We start from the raw sequence: 14,278 nt of genomic DNA, 5'->3' as shown, positions 1-14,278 counted from the left end.
TCTAAGCTGGAGGATAGTCCAAGTTTCTGGATCTGGATGCAAGGTCCTGTGTCCATCCCTGTGCAAGAGTCAACTTATAACCTTCTTGTGTCTTAAGGACCAGTGCCCTAAGGCATGCAAGGGCTATTTTCATTACAAACTGCATGCCTTAAGATGTGTCAGAATAGTATAGCTGGGTTGGGCGTGCTTTGAGGTTTTTTCTGCGTAACACAATGACTGACTTTTTCATCCAACTTTTCTGATCTAGGCTCCTGGCAGCATGTGCTATGCTCTAATTAGCAGCTATGTAGCTTCTTTGCACCAATGCAAAACTTCAGAAACATGACATGATTAAATGAAGGGAAAAAAAGCAAGTGTATTTGTATTATCAGTCCTGAGAATTCTTACAGAATCTAAAGATAAGTGGGAATTAAAAATGTGAGGAAAAAAAGGGACCCAGGCGTAGAGAAATTAGCACCATTGGCATGGTGCAGAAAATGTGGTTTAGGAATGTTCAGGTATTCATCACTCTATTCCTCCAGCCAGCCCAAAACATAATACATTATAATTCCAGGTGTTGTTAATATTCCATTATTATCTGTTATTTACAGTATGAAAACCAAGCATCCTTACTCAAGGACTATGTTACAAGATCTTTCTTGTGTGGACTGCAATGTAAGGAAAGATTATTCACAGATCAAATCCTGGCCTTCCTACATATTTTCTCAAACCTTTTGCCCTGAAAAGGTGGCTTATTTTTGAAGTGCTAACTTTGAGTAGCAGTACACAGCAGAACTTTTTTTTTTTTTTTTAAATTTTTAAAAACAAATGTTGTCTGTGCAACTTTATCATCTGTGAAGTTAACAGTGGCTGTTGGAATTATACTGCATTGATATGTTGAATGCCTTGTAATTCACATCTTCGGGTAACAATTAATAGCACTCAGTTTTGTAAAACAGCTAAATAATGGCAGTACTATGCTGAATATCTGAGAGTTGGAATACACATGAGTTCTCTTCTTCTGGAATTGTTGAAATATTCTGAGATCTTAATGTCCATGGCTCCAAAAACAGAGAGTAAAGAATTGTAATCACATGACTTGTCCTTTCCCCACGTTGTTCAGCAGTATTTTTTTTCTGTTGTTTTCTTGTGCTGTGTTGAAAGCTGAATTTGATACTTTCCTTCTGCATCCTGGTGCCTCAATATAGATTAAAATCCAGTTAATAGTTGAGTTCAAGACAGACCTTTAATCTCTGATAACCTGAGATATGATATCTCATATCATATCACATATCCTATTTATCATAGAATCACAGAATCCTTTAGGTTGGAAGGGACCTCCAAGATCCTCAAGTCCAACTCTTGAGCCATTAGGGCTCTAAAGTCCTCTGCTAAAACAGATCAGAATCTGTCAGGGTTGGAAGGGACCACCAGGATCCCCCAGTTCCAACCCCTCTGCCATGAGCAGGGACAATCATATGGTATCTCATATGATATCTCTGATAACCTGGAGAACTTTAAATCAAATAGATTAATTTCCGGCTTCTTCAGGTGCAAAACCTTACAAATTGTGCCTTTGAACTTGTAGCCTAAGTTCATTTTCCTTGCTGTTCATTTGATTTCTTCCTCATGTAAGCTTTTTGAATGGTCTTGGCCTAAACATCTTGGCTCCTGGAAACATTTTGGGACAATGCAGAGTGTTTATGGAAAACTAAGAAAAAAAGCAGTAAGGAGAGATATAATCAATTGCATTTACTGTTCTAGCCCATAGTAATACTTGTCTGGTAGCTGCAGAGCTTCAGAGGTATTAATAAAACAGTCTTTGTCATTCTTAGGATCAAGTAGACTATTGCTGTCCTTGGCTTTAGAGAAGTGGAGGGATGGTCTCCTCAGGTGTAGCCTCTGATATTGTTACAACTTCTAAGTAATTTTCAGAGGTTCTCAGCATCCATAACTGCAGTTTAAATCTTTGAGTTGTTGCCTGCCTCCCATTGGAGCTTCTTCCAGAGTCTTTCAGTTACAAGATTGTCTGGCAAAGTAGAAAGAGGAGGGAATTTTATCTACAATGTCATCCAGACATGCAGAAGCTATGTGGGAGGAAAGCATCCAATGGCAAAATATCAGACCTGGAATTGAACACTGATAGCCAGAGGTTAAGCAGGTCTACCTCTCATCTCCCCACTATCATAATCGTAATACATTTTTTCAGCTAAACGCAAGGTAGCAGGACAGATTGGATTATGGTGAGTGCCCCAAAAAGTCAACACCCCATCTCAAATCAGAAACAATACCAATAAAACGAGGATCAGCTTTAGCTGAAAAGCAGGCATTTGCTGGGAAAGAGAGTGAAACATGAATCAAATTCTACCCAGACTTTGCAAATCAAAGAACTACTGAGTTGCAAGTGAGTTTTTTCAAAGGAGTACAAGAATATTTACTAGAGTACCAAGGGACTTCTGTCTCATGGTGAATTATAAGCAGAAGACAGGTGCAGGCATCGATTTGACTAAAACATTCAGTTTGAGACACAGTGGAACTTTTTGCTGTTGGATTAAAATTCCTTGTGCTAAACCACAGGCAGTTCCTCTCTTCCACTTTGTCCCAAAGGGCTTGTTGTAGCAGGGAACACTGAGCAAGCTGAGCATGTTGTCAGTCTGTTTGTTCACTAGGCACACCTTCCACTAGTTGTGTGAGTATAGGAGGGATTGAGTCAAAGCTGAACAAAGAATTATGGTGCTGTTGGAATTTGGCTTGCAATCACATCCATATAATGCGACCTTATCTCCAGTATGGTCACTTGGAGTAAATTTTGCTCCCGTGCTAAGGTATATTGTAGGTCTTGTGCCATGTGCTGCAAAGAGCGTAATACCTTTTCTCATTTTGCAACTGTTTTAAGACTGAATTTCTTTTCAGTATTGTTCTCAGTGCTATCCATGCAGCTTCCAGTACAGCCTCAATGCCCCAACTTGTAAAATTTTGTGGAAATTGAGTGAGATCATGTGTGTGGGTAAAGTTACCATTTAATAATGCTAGATTTTATGACAAGAGTAAGAGTTATTAAGAAATTGGCTTTTGACTCTTCAGACATTCTCCACAAAACCTACTGCTATGAGTCACTCCACTGAGTTTGGTAGGATCAGACCTTGCGTATGCTCCAGTGGTATTTGTCCAGTGCTGTTCTCTTCACAGAAGGTGGTGGTGGTGACACAGATGTGCTGGACTGGTCACTGGCCTTGTTTCAATTTAAAATATGAAACTGTGAGTTTTGGAAAGCTGGAGATGAAGGGAATGTGCACCTTTCACATCACAGTTGAGAAACTACGCCAGGATATCTTTATTGAGAAGTCTTCAGGGTGAACAACCATTAGCAGTATTTCATTGTTGTACCACAGTTGTTGTAATGTTCACACACAAGGAGGTGTGGAATTGTACTATGAGCTGGAGAAATCATGGTGATTCTGCTGCAAGACTCACATCAGACTGTTCTCTGCCTTAACAAAATGTACACACCAGCAGATGGCTTGGCACAGAGCAGGGTAAAGTTCTTTCCTGAGGTGAGGGAAGGGAACTTGCCCCACCCCAATGATATTGTTTGAGCTTCAAAAGAGCCCCTGTTTGAGACTTCTTAAAGTTTCTTGGTAAATTGAGATGCTGCACAGAGCAATTAGAGACCTAAGGGTAGAAATGTTTAATCCTTATTTTAGTACCTTGCATTTTACAAGTGCATCCCACTCAGTGAAGCAGATTAGTAAATTAAATTAAGGACAGGGAAATGTAAGCATAAAAAATAAATCATTTTCTCCTAAGCAGACGGTACATTTGTATTAGAGCCAGATGAGAAGCAAAGAGATCGTAGCCTGAAAGCTAAATGTCTCTTGGAGCAGTTCCCTTTGACCATAGTTAGATCTTAACTTCAGGATCACAATACACTCTGAGAAGAAAGTAGAAGTTTCTTTTCTTTGCTTGAAATGAACTTGTCTGGTTTGCATCCAGAAGAAGTGTTATATTTACAATTTAATAATTCTCTGATGTATTTAACAATGGGGGGGGCTCTTAATTCTTAAATTCTTTGAAATATGTTGGCTTTGGTAAATAGGCTACATGTGCTGTGCAAACCTCCACAGAATTATTTTAAATGTCGTACGTAAGGAAACCTTTCTTGAGAATCTCTGTGTGTCTAATAGATGGGCATTACTGCCCTGTGATTTTTCAGGCACTCAGATCTGTGAAGTCTTGGTTTTGTTTCTCAATCCCGTGAAGGCACAAAGCCTAACAGTGATTTTTGAACCCTGGAGCGCATAAGCAGGCCAGTCAAACTTTAATTATTAGTAGGCAGAGACCTCTGCTGGAAATTGCTCAGTACTTCAGGGAAATAAAGATTTCTGTTAAGAGTTAGAACAAAGCTTGGAAAACCCTCCTGGTGAGAAGGGTCAGAGGCCTGGGAAGGACTACATTAATGGCAGCACAGACTCTCTTTATGTGGCTTTTCTCTCTGTCCTCTCTGTGAGGGCTGAATGGCTGTCTTTAAAGAAAATAAATGATCTAACTTGGATCTGTACACGAGTCCAACAATGGCAACACTTTGGGACTGCCTCTGGGAGAAAGCAGTCCATTTGACTCAGCGGGGTCTTGGCAGGCAGCAGTATGTCCCTGGTGTTGGCAGCAGCCGTGCAGGAGATGCACTTTTGGCTAATGCAGGCTGCCCTAGAGAGAAGAGAGAGGCCAGCTGGACAAGTCCTTCTGGCAAGTAGTAGCACCAGCATGTGCTAAGTGCCTTCAGAGAAGCCATTAACTGCATCAACAAATGATCAGCAAAATGTTGAAGCCATGACCCCTGTGCTAGTCTGTCCTGCAGAAGCTTCCTCATTGATATTTTCTATTATTAATAGTTGCAGTGGTTTTGGATGCAAAGGTACAGCTAGCAGTACGCTGCCACTTTCTCGCCTCAGGACAGGTTGTATAAAGCTAAAGCAGGACTTGACCCCATAGTTTTTTCCCAGTAGGATGTCACTGTCGGAAGCATTAGCTTTCCATTTCTAAAAAGGAAACTGGTTTTGCTCTGGGACAGCACCAGAAATGGCAAACAACCAAAGCTCCTGAGATTCAACAAATTCCACCATGCACAATTCTGAAGAGTCCCAAGTTTGTCATCTGACAGTAGGATTCAAGCTCAAACATGAAAGAACCCTTCTCATGGAAACTGCAACTCATAAGTGTGTGCTGTTATTTTCTCCCCAAATCCATAAAAAGTCACAATAAAATGTCTAGAAACATCTGGATTCTTTGGAGTTGATCAGTCAGTCCATTGGTCTAGCATGGTACAGAGTTACAAGGGGTACAGCAAATTCAGTTTGGAGTAAATTATGCCATGAAATCATCCTTATGCAAAGTTTATTAGTTAATGGAAAGATCCCTACTGACTTCAAGTTTGTGACTGCGCTCAGAGCATCTCCACCAGCTACATAACATGTATATAGTAGATCGCACTTTAACAATTTCCCTACCCATTTACTGCTTTAAACTAAGCAGAGTGTAGCTGGTGGGCATGTGTACGAGGAATGGTGTGAGTGACAGTCTGACAGGCTTCTTGGTGGGGCCAAGATCTTAATTTTTAAACTAAAGCTTCCCAGTGGACTTTCCATTTTTCTTTGAAAAAAAATTTGCCAAAATGTTCTTGCTTCTTTCTCAGAATAAAGCCCCGTTTAGAAATCTTGACTTTATCAGACAGAACCATGAAATGCTACAATGTTTCAGTTACTCTTCATACAAACACATTCTGCTCCTATCGACCCAAAGAGTTGATACTGAATACTTGTGGACTGGTTCAGTTCACACACATCTCTTTATTTGATCAGATCTTCTGATTAAAGAAGAAATCAGATAATCTTGGACAAAAGCTCTCTCATCCAGCACCCCAGCCCGAAGTCCAGCCTCTGTGCATAACTTCTTGTTCAATATTCCTTCTCAGTGAGTTTTCTTGTTCTACATCTTCTTATTTGACCCTGTCTCTTTTCCTTTGACAAAACTTCTCAACACCAATCCTAAAGATTACGTAGGAATTCCTGGGCTGCTTGTGTTTTGAGTTTTAGAAGAAATCACGTGTTTTACTACCTTTGTCTTAGAGAGACAGCCCATTGGGATAGCCATGTCAGTGACATTTAAGAGGCAGAGGCTCCTCTGATACCTCCTTCCTTACTCATTGTTTGACTTTTCTTTGGTTTATGCTAACAACATCATTTTTCTGTGATAAATAAAATATCTGGACTTGGAATATTTAAAATATACATAATATATTACCTTAAATACAGAGTTGCATTCATACTGTTTAGCTGCCCTGACATGCCAGAACAAATCACTCAAATATATTTTACATTATTTACTACTGATCATAAATAAAATTGTGATAACCCTTGCTGTGATATTGGGCCTACGTGTTTGTTTCTCCAGATGTAGGCACTTTTCATTACCTGTCTGTATCGAGTTTTTGTGACAGACATTTTTCACACACAGGATCCACTGGGGTGGGTGGTCAGTGTGCACAGCAAACAGGAAGTTTCTGATTTTAAAACGCCCATAGTTTTTATTAGTATTTTTAGGGGTTAGCATTGTAAGGAAGGCAAGATTTGTAGTACATGTATTTCTGCGAGCAAGCTAATTTTAGAGAAAGCCGCTGTTATCATCCTTCTATGATACAAACAAGATGATGAAAGCAAAAGTGTTTAGAAACTTTTCTTTGGAGGCCACTTTAAAAGCATTTGTATGTTATAAATGTTCACTGAAATTAATATGAAAAATGCATAGATGAATTTTGAAACTCCAGAGGTTTTGGCAAGCAAGTGAGAAGCCCTATTCTCATAGTGTCATCTGTTTTTACTTTTACACTAAACCAGCCCTGCAGTATCCTTTTAAATAGTGCAGGAGCCTCCAGCAGGACCTCCCTGACTTCTAGTGCAAAACTCATGAAAAAGTAGGGAAAAAAAATGTAGAAAAAAGCATTCCCTCTATATAGAAGGAGCCGTGTGTCAAGAGTGCATGTGTGCATGCTATAATAGAGAACCAAGTTGTGTGATTTGTGGGGATTTTAAAGATTAGAAATGAAACTAGTTTTGACACTATATTGACATCCCCTCCCAGATGAAGAATTCAGACCAGCCAGAAAACAAAAGCCCAGCATTAGGACTAATCAGCCTTAAAGATGAAATAAATGAACATTTTTAACTAAATCCATCCCCAGCAGATTTGTTAGCCAAGAAAGGGAAGATTTCACTGAATCCAGCAGAGATTCAGCTGATGACATTGCACAGACGTATTCCAATAAATAGTAACACAACTTAAAGAGGTGACATTTTGAGTCTTTTCAAGTAGTTTACCTCTGTATGATTTTTTTTTATGGAGGTGTCTCTGCTGCAGAATTTGTTCTACTTAGTCATTTATCCTTGGAGTTTTCTGTAGGACATCTAAGTGATTCAGTCAGTATAGACAATAACAATAAAGCTCTGGGCCTTAGGAGCATCACAACATAACCCAGATTCCCACACACTGCAGTAATAACAACTGTACATGTTCTGACCTGGCTTCTGTTCATTACTGTAGGAGCATCTCCCAGTGCTACTGCCCGTTCAGTGGGAGGCTGGAGCTGAGCATGCTGCATGGTAGGGCAGCAGTGTTTGACATACCCGGCAATAAACTACAGGCCATGAATCTGGAGACAAGCATTTAGGTGCTCAAAGCCCTAGTTTTTAGGTGTTTGAAGCATAAGCTTCAAATAAAAGGGCTTGCAGGGGAACTTCACTACGGAAAACAAAAGAAATGGAACATTTGTCCTTAATCCAAACCAGAGTGGTTTCTGACAGGAGGAGGACACAGAGAGGATCAAAGCTGTCACCAAAAAAAAAAAAGTGGTAGTTAAAAAAGAGAGTGCAGCAGTATCGTCATTGCTACAGATACTTCCCTCTCTGCAAAACACTGGGACAGACTGCACATAAACACTTTTATTATCAAGTCACATGATGGTGCTGCATTGACGGTGATAGATTTCCTGACAAATGTTTGTGTAGAAAGGCAAACATATGGCAGAGTGATCTACTATGAGATGGCTATTTGGACCTCCACCCAGCCCTTCAAGGATTCTCAGGATCAGTGAGAACCAGTAGGTTCGTTACAGTGTGTGTGTGTGTATGAGAATGTGTGTGAGAGAGAGAGGACAAGTTCATATTCAATGAAATAAAGGAATGTGTATATAACATTCCTGGTGTCTGAAGGTCTACATCAGCTCTGTGTGTATATACTTAACTGAATACAATTTTATGTGATATATGTATACAGTTTAAGTGACATTTAGTATAAATTCAATCTTCTGGTTTTTCATTAGTAGTCTGTAAGTGTGCAGAATTACATGGTATATAGAAGACTGAAATGCTGCCTGGAGAATTCAAATGCAGAATCTTTCTGGCTGTGCAAGTCAGTGCTCGGAATTAATGGGTGTTTGCACTCGGCAGGCTTGTGTGTGTCCTTTCATTGCCTTGTGCAGCAGAGGACCAGGTACAGCTGGCCAAATTATTCCTTGTATTGGTGTCAGCAAAGTTGCACCAAGAGCATTTGACCTATTGACTTTTGTTACAGTTACTGCAAGCTACATATTTGCTAAGAAATTAATTCCTCACTTTAATTTGTATGCCTGTTGTCAGTTTATTAACTTTGGGAAATGAACACAAAATGGAACCATGTTTTGCCTGATCATTTAAGTCCCACTGCTGAAACAACAAGACAAATTTCACAAAGTCTATATAACGGTGAGTACTAGACCAAAAACAACTTTCAGTTCTCAGTCACAGAATAGCCTGCTGTTACTGGTTTATATTACTGCCTTGAATCTTGATTGCTCATACCCCTTGTTAACCATGTTAATTTCATGTTGCGTGAACATTACTGATACCCACGTAAACAGTTTATATTGGTTTGAATCTTTCTATATCAGATGCTGAAATCTATATGCTATGAGTTCCTTAAGCTACTGTTGTAAGGTAAAAACTATTCTGCAATGCTGGTGGTAGGCAGAGGAGGACACTGCATGGGAAAGCAAAACACAGCTTGTTTCATGCCATTGCTGCCTGAGACTTGTCTTTCACACAGATGTATGGAAAAGTGGATCTTTTCCTGTTGGCAAGGTCCAAAATGACACATAGGTCTAGAACTAGACCTCAGAATAAGCTCTGCTTAAACTGAAGTTTGCAGGGCAGCACAGTTTAACTAGAAGTCAGTGGTGCCTAACCAGATGTACCAATTTCTGCCTTTCTACTACTCCTCCACTAGCCATGCTCCAGAAATTCACTGTTGATCGCTGGGTAACAAAATGCAGCTCTGAGTGTTCAATTTATTTCTCTTTGGGCACCATGGACCGTGTAGCAACAAAGACTGGCTTTTATCTTCAGAAGGCCAGCATCTGCCTAGTAAGGCAAGCTATCAGACCCCATGAAGTTGCAGAGGGAGGATGCAACAAGTAATTAATACAATTACTACATGAATGGACAGAAGATTTGGATATCGCTTTTGGTCCCAAAGTCCCTGCTCATCTTTAGACAGGCAGATATGCCCTTTGAAAGTTTCAGTGGGAGGTTTGCCTGAGTAAGACAGGAGCATCACGTCCAGTGGGAGTAAAAGTCTATAAATACCTGTCCATTATAAGACTATCATTGCCAATTCTGTTTGGCTGCTTCATCTCATCATATTCTCTTTGACTTTCATAATACTAACCAGCCTAAATATTTTATGCTTGTCTTCCAGCAATATGCTAAGCCCCTTGCTGCTACTCAGTAGAGATAGGTATCATTTTTCTGTTTATTCTGAAATGTTGTAGTTCTCTGAAATGCAGTAGGAAGGTTCAAACTCGTATTTATGTTTGCTATGATAGCATCCACTTAAATGTGACAGCTAAAGAAAAAAATAAACAAATGACCAGACACAGGCTATTTCCTCACCAAGTCACTATGTTGTCACTTTTCTAGAAATATATACATTTCCTGGCTTATAATAATTTCTCTACAAATACACATCTGTTAGGATGTGTATTATTTTCTAATGTTTGTATTGACTTTTTATCTTACTGAGGTTTGACACTTTAACAACTCAGTTTATCAGAGACATGAATCAGGAGCAACTTCACTGTGTCCAAAGTAGATAAAGTGTCATAAGCAGTAGCAGAAACAGACCCTTTGACTTCTAAGAAACCTAGTGTGTATTGGCTGTTTACTAGCAAGTGCAGTAGCCCTGATTTATTATTATTCTATGTATTATTTATAAACATATAACTTTCCAAAGTCAGAAGAAGAAAACCATGCCTTCTTTGAAGAGGATGGTGTTGAAGAAAACAAAGTCAGACTATGGGGAAAGGGATACATTATACAACAAAGGGGTCACTGAAATGCTGGACAAGGTAATCTTAATTACAAGTCATAATCTTAATTGTTGTTAAGCACGCTAACTTCCTTTCCTCCCCCACATCCTACTCGTGACCTTTTCTTTTCATCCTATATACTACTTTAATTCCGGGCTCTTTAAACTCCTATGCCACCCTCACTCATCAGAGATGTGGTAGATCTAGTCAGCTGTCCTGGGTGTCTGGGAGGAATGGAGTTTTGGGGAAGGAATTCAAAAGAAATGAAGTTGTGATTCTTGAGAAGCAGGGTATGAAGGAGATGTCATGAGCAGGGAGTATAGACTGGAGATCTCTGAGAGACAAATAGGTGAGCAGGATATTGGGTTTGGCATGGTTAATGGGGAAACAATCGACATATGGCTGCCACATGACAAGATGTAAGTAGGAAGGGGCAGACTCGCAGACCATCGCAAGAAACATGATCTGGAGGTAGTGGGTATGAGGAATGTGTGAAGAAATGTGCTTTTAAGAACTTCTCATGGGGGCCAGCTGGAACCAGTTCTTGCGTTGTGCAAGGTGGCGTGTTGATCTTTCAGAGTACTGGTGGATTCAGCAGCTTCAGTCCCTCCCTTCCAGTTTCCCTTCACTCCCTGGAGAGGAAGGGAGAGGCTGCCAAGAGAGCTGGGTCCTTCTTTGTTGGGAATGAGGGAAGGAGAGAAAAGCACTTGACCCATTTTCTGCATGGCCGATGATGACTTGCTTCTCCTGCAGTCCCTCAGGTGCAGTGTCATACTCTCCTGATTCGGCTAGGATCTGGTTGATGTTCACCAGAAGCTGGGAGGGTGCTCAGCCGGGACAGACGGCCGAACCAGCCGATGGGTTCTTCGATACCGTGCCGAGCTCATGCTCGCCACAGGGTCCGGGCTGGACGGGGGTTTCAGCAGAGGGTCACGGGCGGGGTGACCCCACCATTCCCATTCACAGCTAACTCGGCACTCTGTTTCTTTCTATCACTTGCTACATACATTGTTATTACTGTTGCTCCTTTTGCGACATTCTATTAAATTCTCCCTGTCTCAGCCCACAGGGTTTTGTATTCTTCTCCCTTTTCTCCTTCCTGTTTGGAGGTATGGAGGGTAAGGGAGCAGCCACATAATGCTCAGCTCCCAGCTGTTTCTAAACCATGATAGTCCTTTTTACGCATCCATATCCACTTCCCCAAGCATCTCCTCATGCCCATTTTCATCCTGGCAGCCATCATGGCTCTCACCCCCAGCATCACCACAGCCACACAGCCTGTAGACTGTCCTCAATGCCTTCAACTCCAGTAATATCTCCGTCCTTATCCCCAGGTCTGTTTCAGCACTAGTGTCATCCAGGAGTCAGGGGGATAAGGCAGCAGGATGAGGGTGGGAAGGTAAGAAAAAATGTGCTGTTTTTTTTCTGGAGTAGAGTTCATTTTCTTCACAGTAGCTCATATGGTGATATGTTTTTGATATGAATAGAACAGTGTTAATAACCCAGGAAGGTTTTTGTTATTGCTGAAAAGTGCTTATGCAGCATCAAGCTCTTTTCTGTTCCTCACACCACACCACCAGCGAGTAGGTTGGAGGCGCACAAGAACCTGTGAGTGGACAGTGTCTGGCAGCTGACCCCAGCTGACCAAAGGGATATCACATACCATATGATGTCACACTCAGCAGCAAGAGCTGATGGAAGAAGGAGGAAAGGGGGATGTTTGGAGTTATGGCATTTGCTTTCCCAAGTAACAACTATGGTGATGGAGCCCAGCTTCCCTGGAGATGGCCTGCCAGTGGGAAATAGCGAATGAACTCCTGGGATTGCTTTGCGTGCAGCTATTGCTTTCCCCATTAAACTGTCTTTCTCTCATAGAACTACATAATCATAGAATCATTTTCGTTGGAAGAGACCTTTAAGATCAACCACCTCAACACACAAGTTTCCACTTTTACCCTTACGATTCTCTTCCCCATCCCACTACAGGGAGGAAGCAAGTGGCTATGTGGGACTTAGCTGCCTTCTGGGGTTAACCCTCAGTAAAGCAGAAGGATGCTCAGTCCAGTGAAGCCAATGTGTAAAACAGTGGTATGGCAAGAAGAAATTTACAAGTGGCTCCTGAACAAAGCAAGTTGATTGTAAAGAAATGCCATATCCTCAAAGGTACTGCTTCATGTGGACTGAAGGGAGGGTGTGTGGATGGGAGAGGGCAAGAAAGATGTGTAGTGGTCATATCTGCAGAAAAGTGCCTTCACAGAGAACAAAATGCTTATGGAAAAAGAAAGAGAAAGATTTGGGTGTGGCCTAGGTAAAAGAGGTGGAGGGAGAAGAGGATGAGACCCGTTTTATAAATGTGAGTCACTGAGAGTTTGGTGATGTTTGCCATAGGGATGGAGGATGATCTGAAGAAAGCTTCAGAGGTGACATCATGGGGAAAATGCTGAGAGTTTTTCTACTGCTTTCAAAGGAGCTGGGATGACATTCCAGTCAGTTTGGATTCTGTTAAACTCTTGTTGATGCCAAGCTATGCAGGAAGAAACTCCTGACTGAATTATTAATTCCTTGCTTTTTCCTGTGATAACACCTATGGATCACACTGCATTATAGCAGATGAGATTCAGAGCTTGAGTTCTGGAGCTGTGAATTCTAGAGCAATAGGTACATCCCAACATCAAACTGCTGCTCCTGGGAAGGATTTTATGGTACAAAACAGACACTATCTCAAGAAGTTGCATGCCAGCCACATTCTTGGTGTTTCCTGACTTCTGGCACTGTCATTCAGGTGACACAAAATTAAAGTTACAAAGTTCCTTAAATAAATATTTTTTGTTGTACATATTGGGATGAAGTTACTCATTAAGTCACATTCCGAAAGGCACTTTGATGAATGTACCACAGGGCATGTGAGAGAAACCTTTTTCTCCAGTATTTATGAGGGGAAACTATGATGGGGTAAGTGTCATGAATCTGGCACTAAATTTATTGTTTCTGTCAACTCTCAACATATTTCTCACCCAATAAATCACTGAGGCCTTAGATGGCACATTTTAAATATTTCTTGAGAGGAGCACGTCTGTTGCAGGTTTTCTTTCCTATGCATTATGTCTTTATAGCTTTGGAGATGGAGTTCTCAACTGGCCATTTGAAAAGGCATTTTATAGATAAGTAGATCAAATGGACAAGTCATTAGTTTCATTGTAATAAATTACGTCCCTACCACATCCTTAAAATTATGGGAAGAGCAAAGTAGACTCTGCACTTCTGTCCAGCAAGATAATCTTCATATAGTATGTAATGTTTATTGCATATTAGTGGAAGTGCTAGATTTTGATGAGTGTTTCTTGACAAATGGCTCCTAAAGCATCTTGCATGCTGCAAGAGATAATTCGAAGAACAGTGAAGTTGCAAAGTCAGGTAGTCAAATGTTGGGAAATACTTGGGCTCAGGTTGCTGGTGCAACTTTAATTCTGCTGTCTTCTCGGTAGTTTTATGATACAATCTTTAATAATCTCTTTCTGCGTTGGTTTGGTTGTTTTTTCCCCCTGTAGAAAATCTCAGGCTGGTTACCTCTTAGAGACACTCGTAGGGCACAGAGTACGATACCTTTGAATGCAGCCTCAAGATTTTCCCATAAGCTGATGAGTTAATTGGCAGCATAGTAACAGATCATTAGTCTTTGTATGGAGAAGTTACCAGCAGCAAATGAGATATACTGGGCCACAGAATTTTGTTAGATAATGTGTGGGTTTTCTTGATGTATTCTAAGTTATTCTGAAATCTTTGTCTTCTTACAGTTGTGGCTGCTTTTACCTCTGTCTCCTAATCCCTTTCTGCTTTTCTCATGTCCTTCCCAGGCTTTAGCTCCTGCTCACCTTCCAGCTTTTCCCAGCACTCTCTCTGCCTGTA

The sequence above is a fragment of the Merops nubicus genome, unplaced genomic scaffold (assembly GCF_000691845.1).
Source record: "Merops nubicus isolate BGI_N331 unplaced genomic scaffold, ASM69184v1 scaffold23235, whole genome shotgun sequence".
In the NCBI taxonomy this organism is placed as follows: Eukaryota; Metazoa; Chordata; class Aves; order Coraciiformes; family Meropidae; genus Merops; species Merops nubicus.
This window is presented reverse-complemented; position numbering follows the sequence as displayed.